Source organism: Thalia democratica, chromosome 8, assembly GCF_965202585.1.
Source record: "Thalia democratica chromosome 8, ktThaDemo2.hap1.1, whole genome shotgun sequence".
Lineage (NCBI taxonomy): Eukaryota > Metazoa > Chordata > Thaliacea > Salpida > Salpidae > Thalia > Thalia democratica.
The window spans coordinates 25,427,049-25,454,305 of record NC_139172.1 but is presented as its reverse complement, the minus strand read 5'-3'; the positions used below and the strand labels follow the sequence as shown (position 1 = coordinate 25,454,305).

The window sequence follows — 27,257 nt, the reverse complement described above, 5'->3', positions numbered from 1 at the left end:
ACTAATAATTTTCATGGTAAAATAAATAATTTCGATAGTAACAAAAATGATTGTCATGGTAACAAAAGCGATTTCTATGGTAACACAAATTATTTCCATGGTAACACAAATAACTTAGATGAGAACACAAATGATTTCCATGGTAGCACTAAAAATTTCCATTGCATCACAAATGATTTCCGTGACAATACAAATAATTTGCATAACAACACAAACGATTTCCATGGTTACCAAACGGAAGTCAAAGATGACGAAACGATTGATTTTTACCTGCAGTCGATTGAAACTGACGACTTTGATGATTTTGACGAATCAGCTTTTTCTAATAAAAATCAAAAACAGACTGTGAGTTTTAGCTATTTTCTCAAGCTTCAAGATTTTTTATATATTTCCTCAGTCTTTATATCAAAAAATAGTCAGTTTTAGACACAATTAAAAAAAAAACATTTCTTGATTTTTCTTTTTACAGTATAACAAGTCTACGAATTTTGATAGTTTTAACCAGCCTACTTCAAGTAAAAACCAGCAACAATATGTAAGTAAATGTATATATAAAGGTTAAATTTTTTTAGATTTTTTCTATAAGTTTAAAGAAAACTCTTTTGAAAATTTTAGAAAGTACGATTTATAAAATTTAAGTCATTGACAAAATATTTTTTTTGTCTATGTTCTAGGAAAATTATAGACAAAAATTATGACATATAGGTTTTAAAGTTTAATAACCCTTATAACTATGAACTAGAAAGTTATGAGCCTACTTTTTAAACAAAAATAAGTAACAAAATGTGAATAAATACTTATAGATAAACTTATTACCAAAACTGTGGTTACTTCAAAAAATTGATAAGTTTTTATCTTAAAACAATAAAGGCATTTCATATTTATGCTTTTTAGCTTCACTTAATAAACAAAATAAAAGACTAAATGTTATTGCTGTTTCAACTTTGTAGTGTGGAAAACTTAACAAAGATTCAACTTTTGACAGCTTTGAAAAGTCTGCTTTCTCAAATAAAAATCTACAACAAAATGTTTGTTTTATTTGACTGTTTTTACTTTAAGTATTTAAGAAGTTATTGTTAATAAGTTTTTTTTTTACTTTTTGTAAATATTTCTAATGCAATATTTATTTTAGTTCAAAAAATTTAACAAGCCTTTGAACTTTGATAAATCTTCTTTTTCTGTTGATAACCAACAACAAAATAATATTTTTTCAAGTAGAAGTTTAGCTTGACTGTTTTTCTTCGACCATTTTTGTAATGATAGTTTTTAGTTTTTAGCGGCCAGGTGTTACGGCTAGGTGTCAGAAATGCACAGAGCGTCACTTTTACACAAACTGACCAAAGTTTTATCAAAAAAGTCCAATGTTGAAATGAACATGCAAATTTTTTTTTTTTTCAAAATAATGTTTTAGATTATAAAAATTCTTAATTAGAACAGTTTAAGCTCGTGCAAAAGTGACGCTCCGTGCATTTTTGACCTGTTCCCGTATTTGAATTATGTTAAATTTTAGTATAACTGTTCAAAATATAGTTTTAATTGTTTGCTAACAAAAGATCCTAGTGAAGTAACTTCACTGGAATATAAGTAAAAACAAATTATACAGTAATCTTCCTTTATTCTACCAACATATGTTTCTGTGTGTCAACGAATCAACACACTTCAACTGGGTTCTGTAAAAAAATAATTACTGTAATGAGAGAATAGAAGCATAGAACAAAGTAGGTGTATACATGTTTTCATTAAAATAAGATATTTTCCACAGATAATAGCCATTAATAGGTAAAATACTTAATATTAAATCCGACTGTTATAAAACTATATAATATTTATGATTATTAAGTCTAAAATAAGTAAAGTAAGCTAAATTACAAAACAAAACAACAAATTATAATATAAACGAACAACTCACGTTAATGGGAAAGATAACTGATTCAAAATTTATTGTCGTTAACTAATGAAAAATAAATTCATTGCAACTAATAATTACGTCACAATGTAAACGAGGTTATTTAAACTATTTAATTTGTACTGCAAAGATCATTAATTTAGTTTTTATGTAATCCATTTTGAACAAAAATAAAACATCAACCATTAGATAGTGAATCAACAAAATTCAATAAAACTCAACGACGGTGAAGGCAACAAAAGTCACAGAAACTCGACGCAACATGTATATTATATACTGAATGTTTGCAATGATTGAATCAAAGCTATACAGAATTAGGAAGCAGATTTAGTTTAAATGTAAAAATCAAAAATGAAAAATTAAACTTTAAGAAAAGCCAAAACACAAAAAAACAAAATTGCCATTGGGCTTACAATGTACCGACCGACAAATAATTTACAGCGACATACATAAAATCACAATAAACTAAATTAAATATATATTTCATTTTATAATTAATAAAATAATTAATTGGTAAAGTAGGAGTCGGCTGTTTAATTTAAATATCCCATACAGATATTTTAAATATTTAATAAGTAAGTTGTGTTATATATGAAAGTTAAAATGTAAAACAACAAGGTAGTCATATGCTAAGTATAAACCTGCAGTGAAAAACCTACTAGCTCTCTTGGGCGTAGTAGGTAAAAAAGCAAGGTTTATCTGTGATTTGAATACAGGCTTCCAATTAAACTTTGAACTTAACATATAAAGGTGTGAAGAATTATAGTCGGAGGGTAAAGTGAATATATGAAATTTCAGAGAATAGAAAGTGACTTGTGTGAAATAGATATAAATAATAAATGAATAAAACTATATGTTATTTAGGATATATAATTATATTAATATATGTTTAGTGAATGTGTGTGTGTATGTGGAAGGTGAATGAAAAGTATAGAAGGTGAGAAGACGCCAAGGTGTTATTTGAAGAAAAACCGTCGGTTGTGTGCACAGTTGTTTGAAATATCACGTCTTTTATTTAGTAATTGTTTACTATCTTCCGCTAAAATTGCCATTCGTTCAAGGTTGCATATTTTACTGCAGGTTTATACTTAGCATATGACTACCTTGTTGTTTTACATTTTAACTTTCATATATAACACAACTTACTTATTAAATATTTAAAATATCTGTATGGGATATTTAAATTAAACAGCCGACTCCTACTTTACCAATTAATTATTTTATTAATTATAAAATAAAATATATATTTAATTTAGTTCATTGTGATTTTATGTATGTCGCTATAAATTATTTTTCGGTCGGTACATTGTAAGCCCAATGGCAATTTTGTTTTTTTGTGTTTTGGCTTTTCTTAAAGTTTAATTTTTCATTTTTGATTTTTACATTTAAACTAAATCTGCTTCCTAATTCTGTATAGCTTTGATTCAATCATTGCAAACATTCAGTATATAATATACATGTTGCGTCGAGTTTCTGTGACTTTTTTTGCCTTCACCGTCGTTGAGTTTTATTGAATTTTGTTGATTCACTATCTAATGGTTGATGTTTTATTTTTGTTCAAAATGGATTACATAAAAACTAAATTAATGATCTTTGCAGTACAAATTAAATAGTTTAAATAACCTCGTTTACATTGTGACGTAATTATTAGTTGCAATGAATTTATTTTTCATTAGTTAATGACAATAAATTTTGAATCAGTTATCTTTCCCATTAACGTGAGTTGTTCGTTTATATTATAATTTGTTGTTTTGTTGTGTTATTTAGCTTACTTTACTTATTTTAGACTTAATAATCATAAATATTATATAGTTTTATAACAGTCGGATTTAATATTAAGTATTTTACCTATTAATGGCTATTATCTGTGGAAAATATCTTATTTTAATGAAAACATGTATACACCTACTTTGTTCTATGCTTCTATTCTCTCATTACAATAATTATTTTTTTACAGAACCCAGTTGAAGTGTGTTGATTCGTTGACACACAGAAACATATGTTGGTAGAATAAAGGAAGATTACTGTATAATTTGTTTTAGTTAATTTTTAGTATGTATATAATAAGATATTTAGTTTGGAAAATTTGACAAGCTTTCGAAGTATGAAAAAATTCTACCTGAATTCAAATACCAAAAAAATTTTGATAATAAAACTAAACCATCGAAGAATTTAAAAAGAGAATCTTCAAAAATATCCAATGAAACTGATTCATTTTACAATGATTCATTTTTCCATGATAGTAGCACTGTTAGTTTTATTTTAACCTACTTTGACAGAAAGTAACTTTTTATAGTCAGAGTGTTGATGTGTTTTCCCTCCTTTAGTTCTCAAAACTCTTATATTTCTAATAAAGTCTTAAAGTATTAAATAACATAAATTACTTCAAAAAAAATTATTTTAGATGACAAATAGTTTAATAAAATTTTTCAAGATGAGATAGTCTGACTTTGATAGCTTTTTAAGTCTTGGTATTTTGTTTTAGTAATTATTCAAAGTATTTATTATGGTAGGTCATCAGTTATGGTAAAAGTTGTTACAAAAATAATGTTTTTTTTGTAAGTAAATCTCACTTTTAAATTTATCATTCATTTTCAGAATAGCAATTTTATTGATTCTGGATATGATACTAGTATTTTGACTACACCAAAAGTTGAAAATAAACATAAAGATCGAAATAAAATTTATAGTTCTGATTTAATGAAAGTAAGTTTGTTTTTTAGAAATCACTTTTAATAATATATTAATTATTTTAAACATTATTTAAATATAAAAAGTTTATTTTTTTCTCACACTTTAAAGAATGAGAAGTTACGTACTTTATATTGATTTATATATTCTACATAGTTGAAGTTTTCACTTAATTCAGGTACAAAAATAAGTAAATATTTTTTTGTATATTCATAATTGTAATTATAATTCAATACTTTTTATAGCACTTAAATAAATAAATATATAATTAAGTATTAGATGAATTTCATTTAAAAAATTATGTTTAAATGTTTCGTTTAATTTGATTTGACCAAAAAGTTTAAATAATAACAAATTTATATAAAAGTTTAAATTTCCTGCAGGCAAAAAACTTAGAATTTTCTGCTGAGTCAGCAGATTTAGTGTCATGTGACTTATCACCACCACGTGACTCGCCTTCCTACTCTCCTATTGGTTCTCCTACCGTCAGAGTTGACGTGAACTCAGCAGAGCAAGCAGGCAGCTCTCAGTTGGAAGGGAGGAAATTTTTAACGGCGAAAATCGACGAAAGCAGCTGCTACTTGCATTGCAGTGAGGATACGAATGTAGAATCGCCGAAAATAAATAAGTTAAAAGCTGAAGTCAATAATAACAAGTTCTTTACTCAGTTAGTTTTTAATTTCAATTAAAATTAGAATAACTTTAATAATATAATAAAATACAGCAATATTAACAACATTAAAGTAGTTTTTTTAAGATGCTTAAGTTGTAAAATTCACAACTTTAAAAATGAATTTGCAATATTTTGATGTGTAGTTCCTGAATTTTTAGTTGTTTTAATAAACTTGTAAGTCTGGTATGTAGATATTTACTTTGACATATTCTTAAGTATTTTTATTGTTAATAATTACATATTTTTCAAAACACAATGTTGAAATTTCGATTACATTTAACAACATTAAATAAATTTTAATATGAATTGTAAATCAGATGCTAATAAAAACATTAGACTATTTTTTATTTTGATTACAAATGCATAATAATATCTTGTTAAGTTATAAAATTGTTTTTTAAGTAAGAATTTTATTTGAAGTTTATAGAATAAAAGTCATATTTATAGAAAAAAACAAGAAAGTACTTCAAATCAAGATAAGGAATTAGAAGAAGCTAGAAAAACTTTTTCATGTATTTTTGATTCTATTTTTTAATATTTTTTTCAATTTGATTTCATTGTTAATTATTACTCAACTAATATCAATTTTTGATTCTTCTAATTAAAAGATTTGTTTATGTTTAAATTAATCTTATTTTTGTTTTTTTAGAATTCTTAGTTGTTTTAAATAGTTCCATTTAGTTTTATAATTTTATCATCAAATATTTTCTTCAATATTTGTTTTGAATATCTTATTTATGTAATTGATTGTTCCTTATTTTAAGTTTTAATCTAATTTACAGTTTTTAATTTTTGTAATTTTCTTGAAAATGTTTCATAAATCTTGTTTTTTTTTCGAGTTTATAATTTAAACAAAAATTTTTTTCAGTTCACTTTTGATTAAACAGAAATATATTTTATATCTCGTTTTAATAAAAAACTTGAGATTTATTTAAATTGTAACAACCCATTTAAGCTTTTTAGAGTCAAATTTTTTATAGCTAAGAGCGTTAATATGAGACAAGTTTATGACTTATTTCTTTGTTATATGTACAAAAAATATTATTATAATATTTGGAGATACGGAATAGTAACTTTTTACTTCTTTTATGTTATTTAACTATGATTTAAAATGTTTTAAAAAAAACCTTTATCACTTTAAGAAACAACATTTCGCTTTTATATTTTAGATAATATCCATAAATTACTGTAGTTTTTGTAATATCTAAAGAAAGTTATAAATTCAACTTTAAAAAGCTAATATATCAAAAAAGCAGAACTTACTGTACTATTGCTAAATAATTTTACTTAAGTGTGTAAAAAATACTGTTAATTTAAGAAAAAAATTTTTCTAAATTTTTTGTACTTCTAGAGTTTACTTTTTATTTATCTAATATGTTTCTTATAGCTAATAGTAATTTTGTTGTGTCTCAATAAGGTTATTAGAAGTTTGTATACAATTAGATAATTTCATTAGGATACCTTTTTACATATTATGTTTAAATATATATTTTTAAAGCTTAACTTAAAGCTTAGCTATACTAATAATTTTACTACTAACCAATTATTTGTCTTAATGAACATTTTTTACTAATATTATTCATCAACTAATGAAACCTATCACGTTTTATCAACCATTTACTTTGTAAAGCGAATTAAATCTTTGTAATCAGTTATACAAATTCTAATTACACAATTGTGCACAGAAGTGCATAAAAGAATTTTCAAAAGGGTTGATCACACAAATTCGATGTTTTTATTCTTGCAGTTGAAACCAAAAAAATAAGTTTTTTGTATAATTATTATTTAGAAATTAAAAAACTTCATAAGCATGACATACATTGTTTGTTTATATAAAATGACTTGTTGTTTTTTATAAGGTGAAATTTCATTGTATTTAAGAATGGTTTTACATATTCAAACAAAGATATTCATGTAAAAAAAAAACTAAAATCATTAGCTTGAAAACCGGGATGTTTTAGTTCTAAGTTTCAAATAGAAAAATTGTAAGTCGTTCTTCAGGTAAAAGCCTTTATATTTTACAGTAATAAATATAAAAACTCATACAAAATGTCCACATGTATAAAAGTCTATATCAAAAGTTTATAAAGACAAAGCATTTATTACTTTGAAAAGACATTTAACTGTTATGACCGTCGTTTATGATTTGATAACCGAAAGGCTTTTACGTACACTTTTTCCTTAGACCAAACTTTTTTTGCGTTTATTTTTTTTCATATCGTTCAGATAACAAACAACATTATATATAACATACAAAACTTGTTATGCTAAAAAGTTTTTTAGCTTTTGAATGAGATTAATACAAGAACAAGTTAATCACTTAAACTGTAAGAATAGATTTATAGGTATGGATAATGGTATTTTTTTTTAATTGCTAATAATTTATTTTATTGAACCTTATAATTTGACCTAAATAACACATAAATTTAAACAATCTAAGAAGTAAATCAAACAAATTTTTTCTATGTCATAGATATAAAAAATGTTAAACTATGATGTTCTGTTTCAAATAGTCTACGAACTTAGGTACTACAACACTATCAAGTTGTTTTCATAGTATGTTGTTAGTTTTCTACTACCCTTAAGTTTTACCTAAAGTGCAATTTAAATTATCAGTTTATAACTTTAAGTCTTATAATTTCACAAAAACTAGTAGTTTTTTATAGATTTTTCAATTTTAGACAAATATGTACATTGAAAGATAAGATGTAAAATATATTTAAACATATTGATAAAATTTGATTACAATATTTTTATGAAGATTTTTATTCATAATTACTTTTCTTTAACATCAAGACTTATGGAGTTTATTTTTTTAAATAATACTATAAACAAACAATGGTATCTTAAATATAAATATTTAACTTTATAAATTTTACTTGTATTTGTTCGAACATATCTAACTTAAGTTGCTTCCTTTTGAAACGATTTTATACCTACTTCAAATATAATAACGTTGGTGATTTTTTTCTTAATGTGCATTGTCAATATTCTAATTTTGTTTTACCAATACATACTAATTAAAATAAAACAAAAGATTTAAGATTTTTACAAATAGTTGTTTGAAACTAAGTTTGTGTAACTATACAGATAATACTTAAATTTTGATCGATAACTTTCGTTTTAAACAAAAAAGTCTTTATTTTACAAACATCTTTAATTCAAAAATAGTTGATAGCTTGTCTTTATAGATAAAAGAAAAATAAAATAAAATATGCCTTATATAAAAAATCGCAACAAGTTTTATAAAAAGTTTTTCAACAAAAAAATGTTTGAAACATAATTTTTTTGACCATAAACACTTAAACAGCTTTATAACGTTTTATACAATGTTCTACAACGTTATCACGTTCTTTTACCATAAAATTACTTAAAAAGGTATTGCAACTAGTATTGTTTTAGAAGTTCATTGCAACTTTTTTGGCGAACTTTATTAATAAAAAGTATTTCGGTTCCAGTTATAAAAAAAACAACTTAGCTGATTTTAATTAGTGTATTAAATATTTTCTTCAAAAAACGACAACAGATCGTATAATACTCTAAAAGGTTAAACTTAATACTATATAAATCAAATATAAAATCTAAACTTAATAACAAACCCCTATTTAAGACCACAAGGGTTCTACTTTGTTTGTAACAAGCATATCTTATTTTGTAGAGTTTTACCTTAGCTACCAGACTTTTTTTTTGCTCTTCATCTGCAACTCAATAACGTCTAGTGTAAGTTTCAAAATTTAAAAATTGTCCCCCCTCCCTTTTGCCCCTTTACTAATTATTGACCCCTAACTTACTGAAAACCGCCCCTAGAAGGTGATGTCCTTTTTTTTGGAAAACCCTGATCTAGATCAATGATGGTTTTTTACATTAAAATTAGTAGTTTTTTGAATTATTTTGGGAAACCACGCATTAAATTAAACTAATAGAGCTTCAAAATGTGCTCTAGTCTGTAATAGTTGATAAGTACACAACTTGATTTGTCAAACAGCTAATTTAAAAAACTTTGAACTAATAAATCGGAGGTTCTAAACAACTTCTTTAGCGAAATAACATTGAGTTTAGTATAAAAGATTAAACAAAAGCTTGATACACGATTTATTCAAAAACATTTTTATTAAGTAAACAAGTAAGATATTTCAGCTAACCCTTATCAACTACTTCTGTTAGCAACTAATTTTTAAATTAGATTTAGATTAAGTAAACAGTTTTAGATTTTATCAAAAAAGACCAAATTAAGCAAAATTAATTAGAGATAGATTAACAGTTTTTAATTACATAATTATAAATTAATTAGTAATTTAACTAAGATAAGCATACGTACAAAATTAAAACAATAAATAAACAAAATAAGTGACAAACTAGACAAAACATTTATTACAATTTATAAAGATAAGGTTTATAAAAACTGTTGCTTGCATAACTTAGGTCTAAATGTTTTTTTATAAATAAAGATTTTAAAACGCTTAGATAATATTCATTACATGCTTTACTTAAAATTGAAAATGACTATCATTATAATTCTTTGCACAATAATACTTGTTTAATAAGTGTTCAGCAATACGACTTATTAGATGGTTTATTCAAACCCGTGCCTACCAACTTCTAAGGGATTTTGAAATATGTTGGTCTCTTCTTATATTAAATCTCTGGGACGTTCTGCCAAAATACACACTATCACAGTGGCATCTGAACTTATAAATGACTTTACTTTTTTCTAAATAGGCAGTGACATCCTTATAAATTCCATTCAAAGGTTTTCTTGTAAAATGGCTTATTCTTAGTTGATCAGATCTAAAAGTAGTAATAAAAATGTTTTTACTGTTCTATTCAAAAGCTATTGCTTCTTTACCTTTATATTTCAGTCTTAAATATATAGGGCACTTTCTTGGTCCTTGTTTAATAGGTTTACCCAGTTTAGAGATCGTATTATTAATTGTTTGTCTGATGATATGTGACAGATAAGCAACAGCTCCAAAATTAATTTAAATTTTACCTAATTTTTCCGAAACCAAATTCTTTTAAAGGGTCGTGTGGGCTCTGAAAACTAAACAGGAAATTAAGCCAGTTTTATTGGATAAAGGACAATAAGGACTATTCTGTGAATTTGTTAGATAACTTCCTATAAAGAACCTATTGATCTCTTTTACTTTGCTTGCTTATATCTCAAAAGTCACTTAAAAATTTCAAAGCAGCAAAAAGGAACTGGTAATTTATTTCTATAAAAATAAGACAAAAATAAAAATTGCTTTTGCTACCTCCTCCCTCTCCCTATGCTGTTAATCTGTGGTTTTCTATCAAACAACTTACATATTACTCAACTCATTTTACTAAACTATTGATAAGTAATGCTTATAAACATTTAAGTTTATGATAACTTACAACTACTTTAACTTAAACATCAACCATTTTGTCTCTAGAAGTTCAGAAAGAGACTGTATAAAATGCAAGTAAGTAAATTTCAAACAAATTTAAATGCAAGTAAGTGTTTGCACTATTACTAGACAAAGTATATGTTAGATTTGTTCAACGTTTTTACATTCTCTTTTTGTACTTTTTTTCAAAGTCAATTTATCTGAAAACACTTTTTTAACTGAATTAGTTTTCAAACTATAATCAAAAACAAAAAATTAGTTGTCGTCTATTTATATTTCATTACCTTAAAAACTTTTTATTAATTATTTACAATTATATTCTATTTAATTTTATATCGTTTATCGTTTCCAGAAATAATTTTGTGTGTAATATTTTTACGAAAATTTCTACTTTCAAAAAGAAAATGCTCCTTCAAAACGTCATAAAATGTAATTTTAATTCGTAAATATTTTGTTGGTAAATTCAGACTTGTCATATTTTTAAAGTTTGTTCAAAATATTCATTAACATTGAGCAGCTTAAACCTACGAATAACTGTAAATGTAAAAAAAAAAATTAAAAAACATAAAACAAGTTTAAGCTTTATATAAATTGAAAAATATACTAATCAACAAATGTTGCGCTTTAAACTTATTTTTTATTTCATTTAGTTTAAGGAAAATTTAAATTAATTTTTATTGTAGTACAAACCAATAAAATTATAACTAATGTTAAAATATTAGTTGAACAGAAAATAGTAGTTTGTTTACTTAAGTTATTTTCTTTATTTAACTAAACTTATTTTGGAATTTTCAACTAAAAGAAATTCAAACTAAATAAATATTACTATAGTTTAGTTTTATAAAGGTACATTTCTCTAGGTCCAAGGGGCGTATCTTTAATTGATTAAATTTTAGTTAATATGAACAATTGCTTATCATTTTATAAATGAAACTAAATATATAACATAAGATACTCTTGTTTTTAAATGGAAAAATCACTATACAGTTTACTTTTTAAAAAAATACAGAAGTTAAATAAAATATGTCAATATAACTATAATCTTGTTTAGAAGCTTTTCTTGAACAGAAACTAAAACTAACTAGCATTTCTTAGTGATCTGCCAAATCCAAAATTTTGGATCTGGTAGGATCCAAATCCGAGTATTGTTTTTAAATTGAGATCCGGCCGGATCCAAATATAATTTTGAAATTAGGATTGAGCCGGATTCGAATCCTTATACTAAGATCTGGTAGACGGATTGCCACTTTACCTGGAATTTGAGAATTTTTGAAAAAAAAAACTGGAAAAACCTAGAATTTTTAACAAAAATAGCCTGGAACTCTAACAATTTTCACATGTTCAGTAGTAAAATTTCGAATTGACTCAAAAAATCTATCATACAGGGTTTCCACATGGTCAGGAAATCAGGAAAAGTCAAGAAAAATTAAAAAAAAAGATAAAAGTCAATTAAAAATGGGGAGTTTTGAAAAAAAGTCAGGGAAAGTCAAGAAATTTGATAAGTTAAAAAAAAAAGTTTAGATTTTGTCAGTTTAAATGTACAAAATTCCTTATTTTTCAAAGCCTTCAGAAGGTAAAAATTAATTAAAAATCATTTAAAGTAAGAAAAAAAATATCAAATTTTCTAGAAATTACAAATTATTTAATTTCAAATGCCTTTATCTGGTATAAATTAGTAAAATATACTTTATAAAACTGCAAAATAATTCTATTAACATATTGAACGAGTACCCTACTTGAACAGGCAGATTTTGTAAGCTTTTTAGTATTGATGATCTATAGCAAGGACACTTCCATAGTGAAACTGTGATATACACACAAAAACTTATCTAGCATAATTTTAGAATCAAAGTGTTTTTTGTTTAAGTAAATTATTGAGTTCTTTATAATTCAGCAGTTAATTTAGTGTTTTATGTAACAAAGTGATGTGTATACTTTACTTCTTTATAATTCTTTCAAAGTTGTTTAAATTTATAAAATAAGTTATTAGAGAGGTATATGCCAAAATTAAGTTTACTTATTATTTGTATTTTTTGTAGAACAACTTAAGTGTTTAAAATAAATAAGAGTATATTTATTTGTTACAAACTTTATACTAAATGGAAAGAGGAAATATTTTATAGAACAGATATATAGTTTACTTTTTTATGTATTTTTTTACAGTTACTTAAGTATATTCGTTTTTAATTGATTTTTAGTTTAAGGATTTTATATTAAATAGTTTGGGTAGTGTTTTATCAAACTAAGTGAACAATTTATATAAGTAAAACATGTTTCAAGTAAATATTTTTTATTATGAGATAATTTTACCCTCTAGGTTGTTTTAGAACTTTTATACTAAGTCTAACTAAAGATTACTTTGGAAGTTCTAAAAGATTAAGTTCTTTATTGTTTTAAGGTTGTAATTGTAAAAGTTCGTTATTGTTTTTAGGTTTTAGTTGTGAAAGTTCGTTATTAATTAAAGGTTTTAATTTTAATAGTTCCTTATACGTTGTTTCGTTTATTTAAATACATGAAAATGCTAAAAAATTGTGTTTTTTTTTCAGACAAGCTGGGTTTAAAAGGTAATAATACAAGTATTTTGCTGATAGAGCTGTTTGTTGCAAATACATCAATTATACACAGATAGTTCAAGTGATGTAATAGAAGTTTGAGGATTGAATTCAGCAAAAAAAAAAAATTGTTTTAACCTGTATTGAAATTAGATTGAAAGCTTTATATAGTTTCAAGTGTTAGATTATGTATTTTAGAATAAGTAAAAATTAAGAATTTGATTTAGAAAAGTCAGGAAAATTTTGGTAAAAAGTAAAGAAATTTTTCTCAGCATGATCTGTGGCAACCGTGATCATATAAATAAAAAGTTTGTATCTTCATGAAAGTTTTTTAAATTAAAATAAATTTAAAGTAGATTTACAGTATCGTTTAAATGTTTAATACTATTTAACACAGTTTCTTACCTTAAACTTAACTTAAAACTAAAAGTAGACCCAAAAATGAGTGCTTAAAAAGAAAATTTGAACCTGGAAAAAAATTCGAAAAAACGAGTGACAACCCTGGGTAGATCACTTCATTATTACAGTAGACTACCGCTTAAGTACGCAAATTGAACCCGACCAAAAAGTGCGTACTTAGCACGGGTAGTGCGTACTTTTTGGTATTGCTCCTAAGCTCTATCACAAGCTAAAAATCACCCATGAAAAATATCAACGTTTGCTAAACAAAGCAGCCTTATCTGAGCAAGGCTCGCACAGAAAGAAAACCAAGCAGCTCACACTTTTTGACATGACGAAATAGAGCCAAGAATTTTTTTTTCATTCTGAATAGATTGCTAGTCAAGCTAAGTTTAGTTTTATTTATTACTTAAAACCATTTTTCTGTTATTTGCTAAATTGTTTCGATTTAGAATAAACCTAGTTTTGTTGTTTATAGCTGAGATTTTTATTAAACATTTAATTTAGAAAGTAATACATTTATTATAATTTTGCATTAGCTAAAAAGTGTTTGATTTTTTTTTATTTGAAAAAAAAAACGTTTCAGGACTGTTTTTGTAAGAAAGTTTTTATCAGTAGAAACATTTATAGTATAAGTGCACAATGATAAGATGCTCATTAATTTTTTTTAACTTTAGTTTTTTGTTGTTGTTGTTTCTTTTTATATGTTTATTTTGACTTTATGAAATTTATAACTAGTTTTTGTGGTTAATTAGTTTTATATTATGTCACATTAAAATTTAAAAAAAAATTGCACCACCAAAGCCAACATATGTCTCCCGTGATAATATGAGGAAACTTCTTAGGATTTTCAATGCTGAAATGAGAATGGATTCTCGCAAAGAATCTGTGAAAGCAACAATTCAGGTTATTTATCTATTTCAATTTGATATAAATATAAAAAAAAAATTAAAAAAATTAGAATTTTTTTGTCTTTTTGGATAAGTGCGTACTTAAGGCGGGATGCGTACTGTAATATTTTTTTAAGGGATTTCAGCTTGATTTTTTTTTTCTCAGTTTTGCAGTCTTAGTACTATATTTTTTAGTTTTTTGATCAAATTATTTTTTATTTTTGGATTAATTTTGGTCACTTAGGCTGAGTTTTCGTATGTATTCAAAAACCTGTAACTAATTTGCACAAACCGAAACAAGACTGATAAAACAAGATGTAGATTTAAGATGATCAAGTTTTAATTTTTTTATTATTTATTTGCTATATGTTTGGATAAAGTGGCTAAGGGTATAGATTTATAAATAAATTATTTCAAATAAAAGAAAAAGTCTTGTTTTGATATACGCAAATAAATTGCAGCTTTTTATTGTAACGGATTTTTTGCACCAAGTTTTATATAATAATATTTTACTTGTATGTAAGTAGACTTTTAATAAAATAAACCTCACAGTTGAAAAACTAAAACGAAATGTGACACTTTTACTCAGTAATAATTTAGCATGAAAAAAGTACTGTATTATTCCTCAAGCTGCTAAAGCAATGCACACGTGTAAATCTGTTGAATTGGTATATATAAGTGGCGTCACGTGGTATTTTTCCTAGGTGGTGCAGAAAAAAAATCGAGTTGCCTCTGCTCGAGTTGCTTCTAACTGAGTTACCTCTGCTTGGCTTTGTTTTCAAATTTTTGTTTACAATAGCTTGTGGAATGATACCTAATCCTGTACTGTTTTAGGGAAATTTCAACTTAGCTTACTTATCGCAAGATATTGATTTTGCGGTAATTCTTAAAGAAATTTTGCTTTTTTGAGTTCATTTGTGGCAGTAAGCTAAGAGTTTGCGGCAGTGAAGTGAGCAAAATGGTCGTTTTCTTAATTGGAGTTTTTTTAGAGATTTTGTTCTAAAAAATAACGATATAGATACTTAATTTTTTTCATAAATGTTTAGGTGGTGCAATTGCGGCAGTGAAACACCCCAACGCGACGTCCCTGGTATATATATACATATATAGAGCATTTTACTTTTGTACAAGATTTTACATTTTCAATGAAAAACTTTTTAAAATTACAAAAATACTTTTAAAAATCAATATACAAACTGAAATATATAATTTATTTTAAAACCATAAAATAATCAAGTTAACTTTAAAAGAGTTACAAAAAATGAATAGTAGTGAGACTCTAAAATCCATCAATATTTGTATTTTACAACTATTTATTTAGGAAATAGTTCGTTAAGATTTATAGAACGAATTATAACTGTTTTTAAAAAATTTAAACTAAAAATAGTACCAGAATTTTAAAGTTGTTCGAATTCGTATATATTAGACTGACGTGTCATAAACAATCTCTTTAGACCAGAGCATCTCCTACATGGCAAAAATATCCGACCAAATGTTTTGAAAAGTCGATGTTTTCTAGAGCTACTTTTGATAATTTGCATGAATGTATGCCGTAATAAAATTCAAATATTGAGAAAAACTTAAAATTTTATAAGTGCTCGTGGTGAGCTTTATAACTTATAACCAATGCTAATTGAAAAATAAAATCAGAAGTAAAACACACAAGTAGCCGCAAATGGAAAAAAGCTTTATTGACAATATATTGATATATATTCGTTTCAAACTTTACACTGATAGCTTTTTTATAACGTTGTATATTTTACGTCCTAATCAGTTTTAATTTTAATATTCTTCTGAAAAGTTTTACATTGCATTAACTTTTGGCAAATAATTGATTTTAATTGAAGAAACATAACGTGATCTACCAGATCCATAAATTTAGTATCCGGCCGGAGCCTAATCCGAATACTCGATTCCTGATATGCAACTTTTGGTAAAATACTTTGAGACTGAAAATTATTATTAGTAACAAGACACATAATCTAATTCTGAATATATTAGTTTATGGTTAAATAGTAAAATAAACTGCTTCTAAATTTCTTCTTTTAGGTAGAACTAAAGTGATTTTATTTTGAATACTGCATCTTTGACACCAAGTTATATTTTTCCTAATGATATCCATTTACATAGTTGTAATAAATGATATGTTATTTAAATGCAAAAGCTAAAATCTTGTTTTGTATAAATTCATAAAGAGTTAAACGTGTTTCTACAAAATACAACCTTAAACTTTTTTTTAGGGCTGTTATCAAATAATAGCAAAGGTGCGCCCAACGTGGGGCTCGAACCCACGACCGTTGGATTAAGAGTCCAACGCTCTACCGACTGAGCTAGCCGTAACTATAACAGTTTATATTGCCTGTGTGATGTAATAATGGTTCAATTTACATCAAAAGGGCTCGTCCGGGATTTGTACCCGGGACCTCTCGCACCCAAAGCGAGAATCATACCCCTAGACCAGGGGTCGGCAGGCAGTTGGTGCTCGCGGGCTAAATTTCAAGCTTTCGAAATCTTCGCGGGCCACAGTTTTATTGATATTTGAATGATATTTTGCCTTTAGTTTTGGTCACACCAGAGATAGTTTTACTTTTATTCACTTTATTACTTTACATGACTCTTCGCTACACATAAAATGCCTATTTAATGTAAAAATATCTATTGGAATCTGATTTACATTGTTTAATATATTTTACTCTTAATGAAATATGTATTTTCTTAAACACTTAATGAGTTATTTCTATTATTTTACTTATAACCTAACTCTCTATAAAAACCGAGCTTGAAAAACATTTATGGGTAACTTTTTTACATTTTTAATATTATGAACCACCTTTTCATATTTAAAAAAAAATTAACTTTTGAAAATAGTTTTTGCGTCTTTTATATTTTGCACTCTTTAGAAAATTCAGTAATTAGGTAATTGAATAAAATTAATACCTATCTATACTGTAGATAAGCTAAATCAAATATTTTAGCATAACTAATGCTCGCATACTTAAATAAAACACCTTATTAGTAATTGATTAGTCATTTACATGGTTGCCACTCTAAAAGCGTAAAATGTTTGAATTGTATTAAACGTTTATTAAAAGTTAAAATGGCTAAAAACTTTCTGTTAATCAAGCTTAAATACAAAATAAAATATCATTATTAAAAAAAAAAGCACAATATGTAAATGGACAAAAAATTACGTTTAGTAAATTACACTACAGTCATAAAAAATATTCTAAAAATTCTAAGATTTATTTAAAGTGTTTGAAATAAAAGTTTCAGAAACACCTGAGTTTAAAAAAATTTTTAATTAGCCTGTTTTTTGGCAACCCTGTTTAAAATAAAGTTCACAAAATAAAGAAATATCGAAATTTATTATCAGTGAACTAGGTATATAACTAAAAAAATTATCTTAGTTCAGCTTGTATGGACAACTAAGTTTTTAAACATTTTCATTTAAACAAATGTATAAAACTTTATTAAGCTGTTAACGAATTAGAAAAACCTATTTTCTATTAAGCTCTATATCAATTATTTATCTGCAATAAACATATTGCATTTATAAAGAGCAACTGTGAATCATAATATGAGCTATAAATACTACAATACGTTAGTTTGGAGTTATTGTGAAAAACGAAAAAAAAAAATTGCTTAAGTAAGTTTCAACAACGCACATGATTATTTTAAGTAACTACAGACTGTTAAGGCAAGTTATAAAGTAGCAAAAGAAATCACTAAAAAAAGATACCGTTTAGAGTTGAAAAATTATTTAAATAACTTTTGTTGGCGTTAGTAAAATTGTTTATTTCTTCGATATCAACAAGAAGTCGTGTTTAGGAAATGTCTAAAGATTATAAAGCCGCGTATGTCAAATTAAGACTTAAATCAGTCTGTCAAGATGAGAGAACTGGTACAACAGATATTTCGCATTTAAGAATTTTTATTACAGGTGGTTTTACTAATTTTCACATTTTAGAAGAATTTGTAGGTTTAGTTCTAATACAAAGCACAACAATAGGTAAAGACATTTTAAAATCAAAGGTGCAGTGTACTAATATAAAGTTTTTAAAAGTACAACTTTTCGCTTCTATTTTTGGTATAAAACTAGGTTTAATGTAAAAAAACTGTCTTAAATAATATAGAAAAATTTAAAGGAAACTGTTAAGCTACTTTAAATGTGTTTTTTAATAACAAATATTTATATGGTAGATTTTTTTATGTCAAATCGAAATTTCATTACTTTACATGTAAAAATTGATTAAAATGTTAGGTTTTTTTCGATAAATCTCAAACTCAAGGCTTTTTCAGGTTTTTTAACTATAAGTTGTCAAATTCCAAACTTTTCCGGGATTTTTTGGCAAGACTAATTGTTCACACTTGTATGTATACAATTAGTATAAATAATAATTTAAATTATATCAGCAGCAAGACTTAAACTTTTAAATGATTTTTAATTCAAACCAACACTGTGCATTAAACAAGACATACATCATAAATTTAAATACTAGTCTTTAAAGAAAAAAAAGTCAGTCCGAGTGACCAAAACTAGCCTGATATTTTAACATACCAAAAGCAGTTCAAGCCAAAAACTGAAAAATGACTAAATTGGCTGAGATTTGAAGTCTTTAAATAGTCGTAGTCTGAGTGTGTGGCAATTTTTATTTGATCAAATTTGAGCTATTATGATTAAAAATTTACAAACTTTATAGATTACCATTTCTCAATATAGTTTGTATTAAATAGGTAGTTTCATAAAACAGCAACTGTTTATATTAGTATTCAACGCATGAACATTAATTTAGTATGCCAAAAAACGTTGTTTGAAAAATGAAAATGTATACCTTACAAAAACTTTTTAAATTGATGTCATATATACTGTTTTAAATGTGTCGGTACAAACTTATACATTATATGTAGGAACAATAATGTTAGAAAAATATGTATAAACTAAATTTTATCTCGTTAAGTATTAGGTGGTTTAAAATATGACCATCTTTGTTCATTGGAGTGCATAGGAACTAATTTTAAATGCAAAGAAAACTTTTTTAAAAATTTGTGTCAAAACAAAAAAAAAATAACCTTATTTTTTATTACTATGTTATTTTGAATGTTTTTGGGCACACTAAAATTTAACGTTTAGTAATAAAATTTCTGTAATAGAAACTTAAGTATTAAAAACGTGTAAAAAAACAAAACTGTAAAGAAATGAAATTTTAGTTAATTACTGTGCAATACTTTTGTACAAAATGGAAAACATTTGCATTTAGTTTATTTACTAAATAGGTATTATATAACTATCTTACTAATCAAAAGGACCTTTTACACTCATTTTTCAGAAATGAATTTGCTGCTGTAAGAAGAAAGTTATTATGAAATTGAGAAAAAAACCTGGTGGAGTATTAAACTGTCTTTTTCATATTTTTAATTTAAATCAGTAAACTTTTTTAATTGTTATACAGGGACTTAAAACTAAATTAATCAAATAAATTTAACTTAAAATATATTTTTGCTCTGCGGGCCACATTTACATGCTCGTGGGCCGCAAAATTTTCTTTCGAGGGCCGCATTCCATTCAAAAAAATAACATGCTCGCGGGCCGCAGATATACCTTTCGCGGGCCGCATTTGGCCCGCAGTTTGCCGACCCCTGCCCTAGACCAACGAGCCACTTATCAGATTATATCTTGTTCGCTTTTTATTCATGTAAGATGTACTATGACGTAATACAGAGGATGTTGTTGTGGTGTTTGTCAAGATTGTGTATTTTATATTTATTCATAGCCAGTTTTTTGTTGAATTATATACATGTTTCTTAGGTTATAGACAGATTATTTAATATATTATCATTAAAACTTTTCGGTCACATTTGTAATAACATTATTTATTTCAAAATAACTTCATATGTATACAAAGTGAAATATGCTAGTTGTTAGATAATGCATAGATTACAACTTTTTAATTGTTTGCAATGCATAGGATATAATAATACTAAAAATAAATTAAACTGTGCCGGAATCAGATTAAGTAAAAAAAGAAATACTTACAGGGCTAGAAAGTATTAACTTTCAAACATTAAACTAGTAAATTTATGACATCTATCAAATTATTTAAGTTTTAATGAAATTTCTTAACTATTTATAACAGAAAACTGTATAGCAAATAAATGTTTATGTTATTTCAATTTGAAAATACTATAGTTTTTTTCATATTGTACAGGAATTTGGTAAATTGTAATAAACATACTAAAGTAAATATAAATTTGTTATATTATGTTTGTTATGTGAATAATTTATTTATTTCAATGTCACATCATTTCTTATATCTTATTATAACTTAACATTTTCTTCTAATAGGCTATTAATATATATAAATATTGTTATGAACTCATTAAATGTGCTCATCTTTTTTACATTCAAGACCACTGTATTGATAGTCAATTTTAAATTGTAATATTTGCTTAATAATGTTATTTCTAATGTGAACAGAAATGTGATTCCGTATATGTGCACTATAACTAAACTACTATATTTTTAAATAATTTTACTTAAATTAAAATGCAACGTGGAATTTATGTTTTAAAATTACAAAGAAAATAACTATTTGGTACACACATAAACTATTTCAAAATCTTAAACTGGGAGTTTTAATTAGACGATATAACTGTACCGTTTACTACATTAGTTAAATTTAAACAAATATCTAGTTTTAAATAACTAAAATACACAGTTTTGACAAACACCACAACAACATCCTCTGTATGACGTCATAATACATGATTAAAAAGTGAACAAGATGTAATCAGATAAGTAGCTCGTTGGTCTAGGTGTATGATTCTATGGGTCCCGGGTACAAATCCCGGGCACAAGGAATTTGATGTCAGTTGAACCATTATTACGTCATAGAGACAATATAAACTGCATATAGTTGATTCCGAACGTGCCTGGCTATTTCCGTCGGTAGAGCGTTGGATTCTTAATCCAACGGTCGTTGGTTCGAGCCCCACGTTGGGCGCACTTTTTTATCATTTGATAACAGCCCCTAAATGTGTTTTAAGGTTGTAATTTGTAGCAACACTTTTACCTCTTGCTGAATTTATATTAAACAAGATTTTAGCTTTTGCTTTTAAATAACATATAATTTATTACAACTATATAAATGGATATCACTAGGAAAAAGACAACTTGGTGTCAAAATGCAGTATTCAAAATAAAATAACTTTAGTTCTACTTAAAAGAAAAAATTTAGAAGCAGTTTCTTTTGCTTTTTAACCATACACTAATATATTCAAAAATACATTCCGTGTCTTGTTACTAATAATAATTTTCATTTAAAGTATTTTACCAAAATATGCATTGTCCGGGAATTGAACCCGGGCCTCCCGCATGGCAGGCGAGAATTCTACCACTGAATCAACAATGCTTGTGGTAACCTGACTTTATTGCGATTTTAAAAACTTAAAGTATATATAAAACGGGAATTTGTCCACGAAATGCTTCTAAATACGATACTTAGTATTAATGATTTGCTTTATTTTTCATCTTATATTTTAAAGCTATTTTATTAAGAGTAAGTTGTGTTGTAGTTTTTTAAGTTTTAAAACAATGTATTATTAGCAAATTGTAGTAGCTACTGTACATTTTTTTGTAAAATAATCTAAAACTTTTTCTATTTACTCAAGCTAGAGTATTTGAATATATTTATGATCTACCATACATTTAATAAACCCACATCGTTAGACTTCAACAGCGGTACATCGTGTCTGCTTAATGAAGACAAAACCAGGTCGCAGAATGTCACATAGACTGTTATTTTGGTATTTGTCGGCCAAATACTTATCAAATGATAGCATAAATAAAGCATAACATCTCAGCTTTGCTGAAGATAGCAGAAATATTGTTATAATGTGTGTTGTTTAAAAGCTGACTAAGCTTCTTTATTTGGCTTTACATATAAAGTTTTCAAAATTATTAGTAAAAAATAGCTTTATCGCAATTATCGTTCAAGTTTTGTAACTTTGGTACCTATAATTATCATTTTTTATTTAAATTGAAATATTAACTTTGTTAAGTTGTATATGTATATTTATAGTTTTTAAAAAGTTTTGGTCAATAGTGCTCGACAAGTTAGATTGGGTGATTAACATCTTATATACGAAACCTTAAAAAAACTGTTATTTATTATATTATTAAATAAATGTAAATATATACTAGTAATACGATAAAACAACTAATGTTCTAGTTTACTAAAGTTTCTACGCTTCAAGATTTTCATCATAACAATAAAAAAGTTAACAGCAATTTTTTTCAAAAGAATCACAAAATACACATCATGACGTGTCAAATAAATTCGAATAATTTTAGTTAGCTGTCAAATATAGTTTAAAATTTACTGATGTTTTTGGTAATCAATAATGCAGTTAATAAAAATGTTTTATCTTAAAACTACAAATGCATGCTTAGTTTGTCCAAAATCCAAGAACATATAAATGCTAAACAATTACTTGTCAGCTGCTTATAAACAGTAGCTATATAATCGCTTGTATATGCCTCCCTTTACCAGTCGTTGTGGCCGAGTGGTTAAGGCGATTGACTAGAAATCAATTGGGCTCTGCCCGCGCAGGTTCGAATCCTGCCGACGACGTTTTTAATTTTTTTTAATGAAATTAATTTTTACCTATAGTAGAGAAACATAAATTTCATATTTCAAATAACAGATAATGAAATTTTAATTAATATTATAACAAGCAATCACAATACATGATGCCTGCCACTCAGATCAACTCAGACTTTTCAAAACTTCCCAGCATCGAATCTTCGCACATTTCAAAAAAACTGAACATGTTCCAACTTCCCCTCGATAACAATAGTAACAAGTTTCGAAGGAAAGCAGTGCAGAAAGTCACTTTAATGCAAAAAGTTAGGGATGCTTCACCGTAGAAAGAAACAGCAGTTTAGTTTTTCAATAGGACAACTTCTAATTTAAAGTTACTATTTGGATTTTTTTCTTTAAATAAAAATAAATTAATAATAAATGTTTTTACTAGTTTAGAAATAAGAGTTAAAAAGTAAGATATAGCTCAACTCAAGATAATTATAATTATTCTGTGTATAACTTATAATTAAACTTTAATTTAGATAACTTAAAAAATTTTAGTTATATTCATGAAGTTTTAAAAATACTATTTGTTATATAATAAACATTAGATTACGATATTGTACAGATTTTTTCCACCAGTAATTCCCGAGTTGCTAGTGAAACCAAACAACCAAGCGATTTGATCAGTCAAGTGAGAAGTTTTTCGACCAATCAAATCTCGACAAATCATCTTTCTGCAAACCGGATAAGTTCACCCTGCCTTCGTACAACGGACCCAACGGAACTTTCAGAAAAGATATTTTCTTCGTCGAGGAACTTCGTAAGTTTTGTACTTTAATGTTCTGTTTTGCTAGTAAAAATTTAATTTGACTTCATATTTTATATAACATTGATTTTTTCTTTATAGCTTCTTGTGAACTTTTATTATAAACTTATCTATTAAAGTTGTTATTTTTTTCAAATTTAGACAATTGCAGCATTATACCATGTTAGTGCTTGTATAAATATTTTCAAAGTTTTTATTTTATTATTAATTTTTCAGCTGAAAGATACCAGCAATTTTTTTCAAACTCTTTATATTTCAACAATGTTCAATCTATTGTTAGTTTGTAACGATTATTTTTAGCACATAAAAGTATATATAATTTACTTAACAATTTAATGACTGACATGGTTGCAAACTAAGTAATCTAAAGTTAGCAGGCTTAAAAGTAGTGTCAAATTTTGTTATATAAATTTCATTAATTGCTCTATTACATTATTAGTAAAAAACAATTGGTTTACACAACTAATATAAGCTGCATGAAATACAATTGTAATTTAGAAAACTTAAAGTTGAATTAAAATTTCTCTCTTCCTTTAACTTTAAAGTAAGTCAACAATGATTAAACTTTGGTCTGCACTCATTTGCTGAGATTAAATTATGTCAGTCCTTTGTTTTTGTAAGTTATAAAAAAATCAAGTAACTAAAACAAATGCAACTATGCAATCTACTTTTTGGTAAAATTTGACCTGTTTATAAAACTTTAAGTTTATTAGATTTGTTTCCTAAGTTGATTAAAAATAGTTTTAACTAATTATTTACAACTTTTATAAACAAATTAGTTACTTTGTTATATACAATGAAAACAACAATTAATAATAAGACTAGTGTTAATATCATCAAATTATATACTTGACTGTCTAGTGTTCACAAATTTTTACTTAAACTTTACTGTGCACAAGTTTTAAAATCGTATGAACTACTGCTTTTTCAACTGACTTTTCTCTGTCTATAAAATGTGAAGTTTTCTACAGAATTTATATATATTATAAGTTACTTTAAGAGACAACATGCAAAGAAAAGCTGTGTCCAACATGAATTTATATGTTAATTACATATATCCATAGATATGTAACTTATGTTTAAAAATTTAGTTTTTACATTACTTTTATTAACATTTTAACTTATCAGTAATAACTTGCAGTTAATCTATGTAGTATTATTACAGACAACTAATCTAATAAATTTGGCTATATTGTAATATTGATTGTAAACTTGTAATATTGAAAAGGAAATTCAATCAGTTACTATAATAAATCTAAACTATAAAGCAACAACAGTTTTAGCATTATGATATAACCTTACTTAAGATATTTATGAGTTGAGTATTAATGTAAGTTTAGTATAAAAGTATTTAATTTACTAAAATTTTAAAAGTAGAGATAATTACATGGAAAGATTTAAGAAATTAGTTACTAAAAAGTCCAATAACTAACAAAGATAGTTAACATAAAGTTAAGAAAAATTTTGAGTCAGTTGCTGTATTTAATTGATTATACTGTGGTTTAAAATACTTCTTGCATTAATTAAAACACAACAAGATTTATTTAAACAGTGTGTTCAATTTAATTTTAGTTAAAAATGGTACTTAGTGTTGCACTGGTTGTAAAATAATACTGCCTTGAAACTTGTATAAAAATGTGTCAGAAGTGGGATTCGAACCCACGCCCACAATTGTGGACCAGAATACTCAACATCGCATTGCGATGAAGCATTAACGCTTGAGTCTGGCGCCTTAGACCACTCGGCCATCCTGACGTGCGATGGAGTGAATGTAGTAGCGTATATATATGTATACCTATGTATTATAACTTAAAAATGCGATTTTTTAATTAATTAGCATTAAATAAACAACTTTAATCTGTGTAACATCATTAATTCTGCTTTTAACTCTTCATAAACCAAAATTAATATGCAAACTAATCTGATATATCAATTTTGTCTCACTTTCTAACTTTTGAAGTGCTTTATAAAACTGTTACGTATCAAAATTTCTTTTAAACCTTTATATCCAAGTATTATTTAACACAGTAATTAATAAAAACAATGATAAATAACTTGAAAATAAACTTTTGATTTGCTATAGTTTCTAACACAATTACACAACTTTATACCTTTTCACAACATGTTTAGTTAAGTAAACTAAGCATAAAAAATTAAGTAATTAAAAAAAATTGTATCTTTTTATCAAACATGTATCAAAGGTACTTCGGATTTTCAAGCTCCTGACTTTATTTTGAAAAAGGTGAAACTTTAGAAGCATCTAAACAATTTTAACACACTATAACTTAGTTTAGTCAACAATTTATAATTCTATCTTATTATACTTTTAAATATATATTTATAAGTGATATACTATAGTTTTAATCGAATACCAAGTTTAAAGTTAAAACATAATATAATTAAAGAACAAATTATATTAGAATTAAGAGATATTAAAAAAATTGAGCAAAGTTATTTTCAACTTACAAACTATCAACACATACACAGTTTAATAGGATAACAGTTAAGATTTTGCATTTTATAAACTCAAAATTTAACAGTTAAAGAATTATGACTTAAGTATCAGTTTTATATACTCTATAATCAACTGTCTAGCATGAGCCTGGCTAGCTCAGTCGGTAGAGCGTTGGACTTTTAATCCAACGGTCAGGGGTTCAAGTCCCCTGTCAGGCTCCTTTTTTCTTTTAAAACATTGATCAAATTACACATTTAGTTTTATATTTAAGTTAGTTCTGTTTGTATTAAATACATGATAATCAATAAAATTATAAAGTCAATTACATGGTATATTTTTGATTGATAAGTCATAAGAATAATCTATTTGAATTTAAACATATTATTTAAACATACATCAAAAAAAATCAATTTTTTGAATATGCTTCTACATGGGAAATGACTTATAAAACAAATTGTAATACGTACAAATAAAATCATTTAGCTGTAACTACAAATTAATCAATTTCTTTAAAATGAAATATTAATTGCTACTTAACTTTTAATTCCAACTAAATTTGTTTAGCTGTTTTAATCTAACACCTTACTAAAAGATTGTTCAAATTTAGTTACAGTGTAAATCTTTATAAGAACTAATCAATATAATTTATTATTCAATTTTGTAAAGTAGTATTACAGTTTATTTAAAGTATTTAATTTTTAAATAAATGAATTTTGAATGAATTGGTGTAAAACAGAAAGTATACTAGCATTTTAGTATTTTTATAATTTTAATTTAATCAAATAAAAGTTTAACCAAATGTAAGTAGACATATAAAATTTTAATACAGAAGTTATTTACATAAAAAATCAAATAACTTGCAAAATTTTGGTATATGTGTATATAGTTAGACAAAACTATCATTAAAATTA

General features: G+C 25.6%; 4 non-coding genes across 4 annotated transcripts; 2 read left to right on the top strand and 2 right to left on the bottom strand.

The window, feature by feature from the left end:
- Positions 1-21,818: 21,818 nt before the first annotated feature.
- On the bottom strand, positions 21,819-21,889 carry Trnag-gcc (transfer RNA glycine (anticodon GCC)). Its single transcript has one exon. It is a non-coding gene; the product is annotated as a tRNA-Gly (tRNA).
- A 1,139-nt stretch (positions 21,890-23,028) lies between these two features.
- On the top strand, positions 23,029-23,110 carry Trnas-aga (transfer RNA serine (anticodon AGA)). The gene has a single exon. It is a non-coding gene; the product is annotated as a tRNA-Ser (tRNA).
- A 2,419-nt stretch (positions 23,111-25,529) lies between these two features.
- Positions 25,530-25,646, bottom strand: Trnal-caa (transfer RNA leucine (anticodon CAA)). Its single transcript has 2 exons — positions 25,609-25,646; positions 25,530-25,575 (listed from the first exon to the last, which is right to left on the bottom strand). It is a non-coding gene; the product is annotated as a tRNA-Leu (tRNA).
- Positions 25,647-26,491: 845 nt separating this feature from the next.
- Trnak-uuu (transfer RNA lysine (anticodon UUU)) lies at positions 26,492-26,564 on the top strand. The gene has a single exon. It is a non-coding gene; the product is annotated as a tRNA-Lys (tRNA).
- The last annotated feature ends 693 nt before the right edge of the window (positions 26,565-27,257 follow it).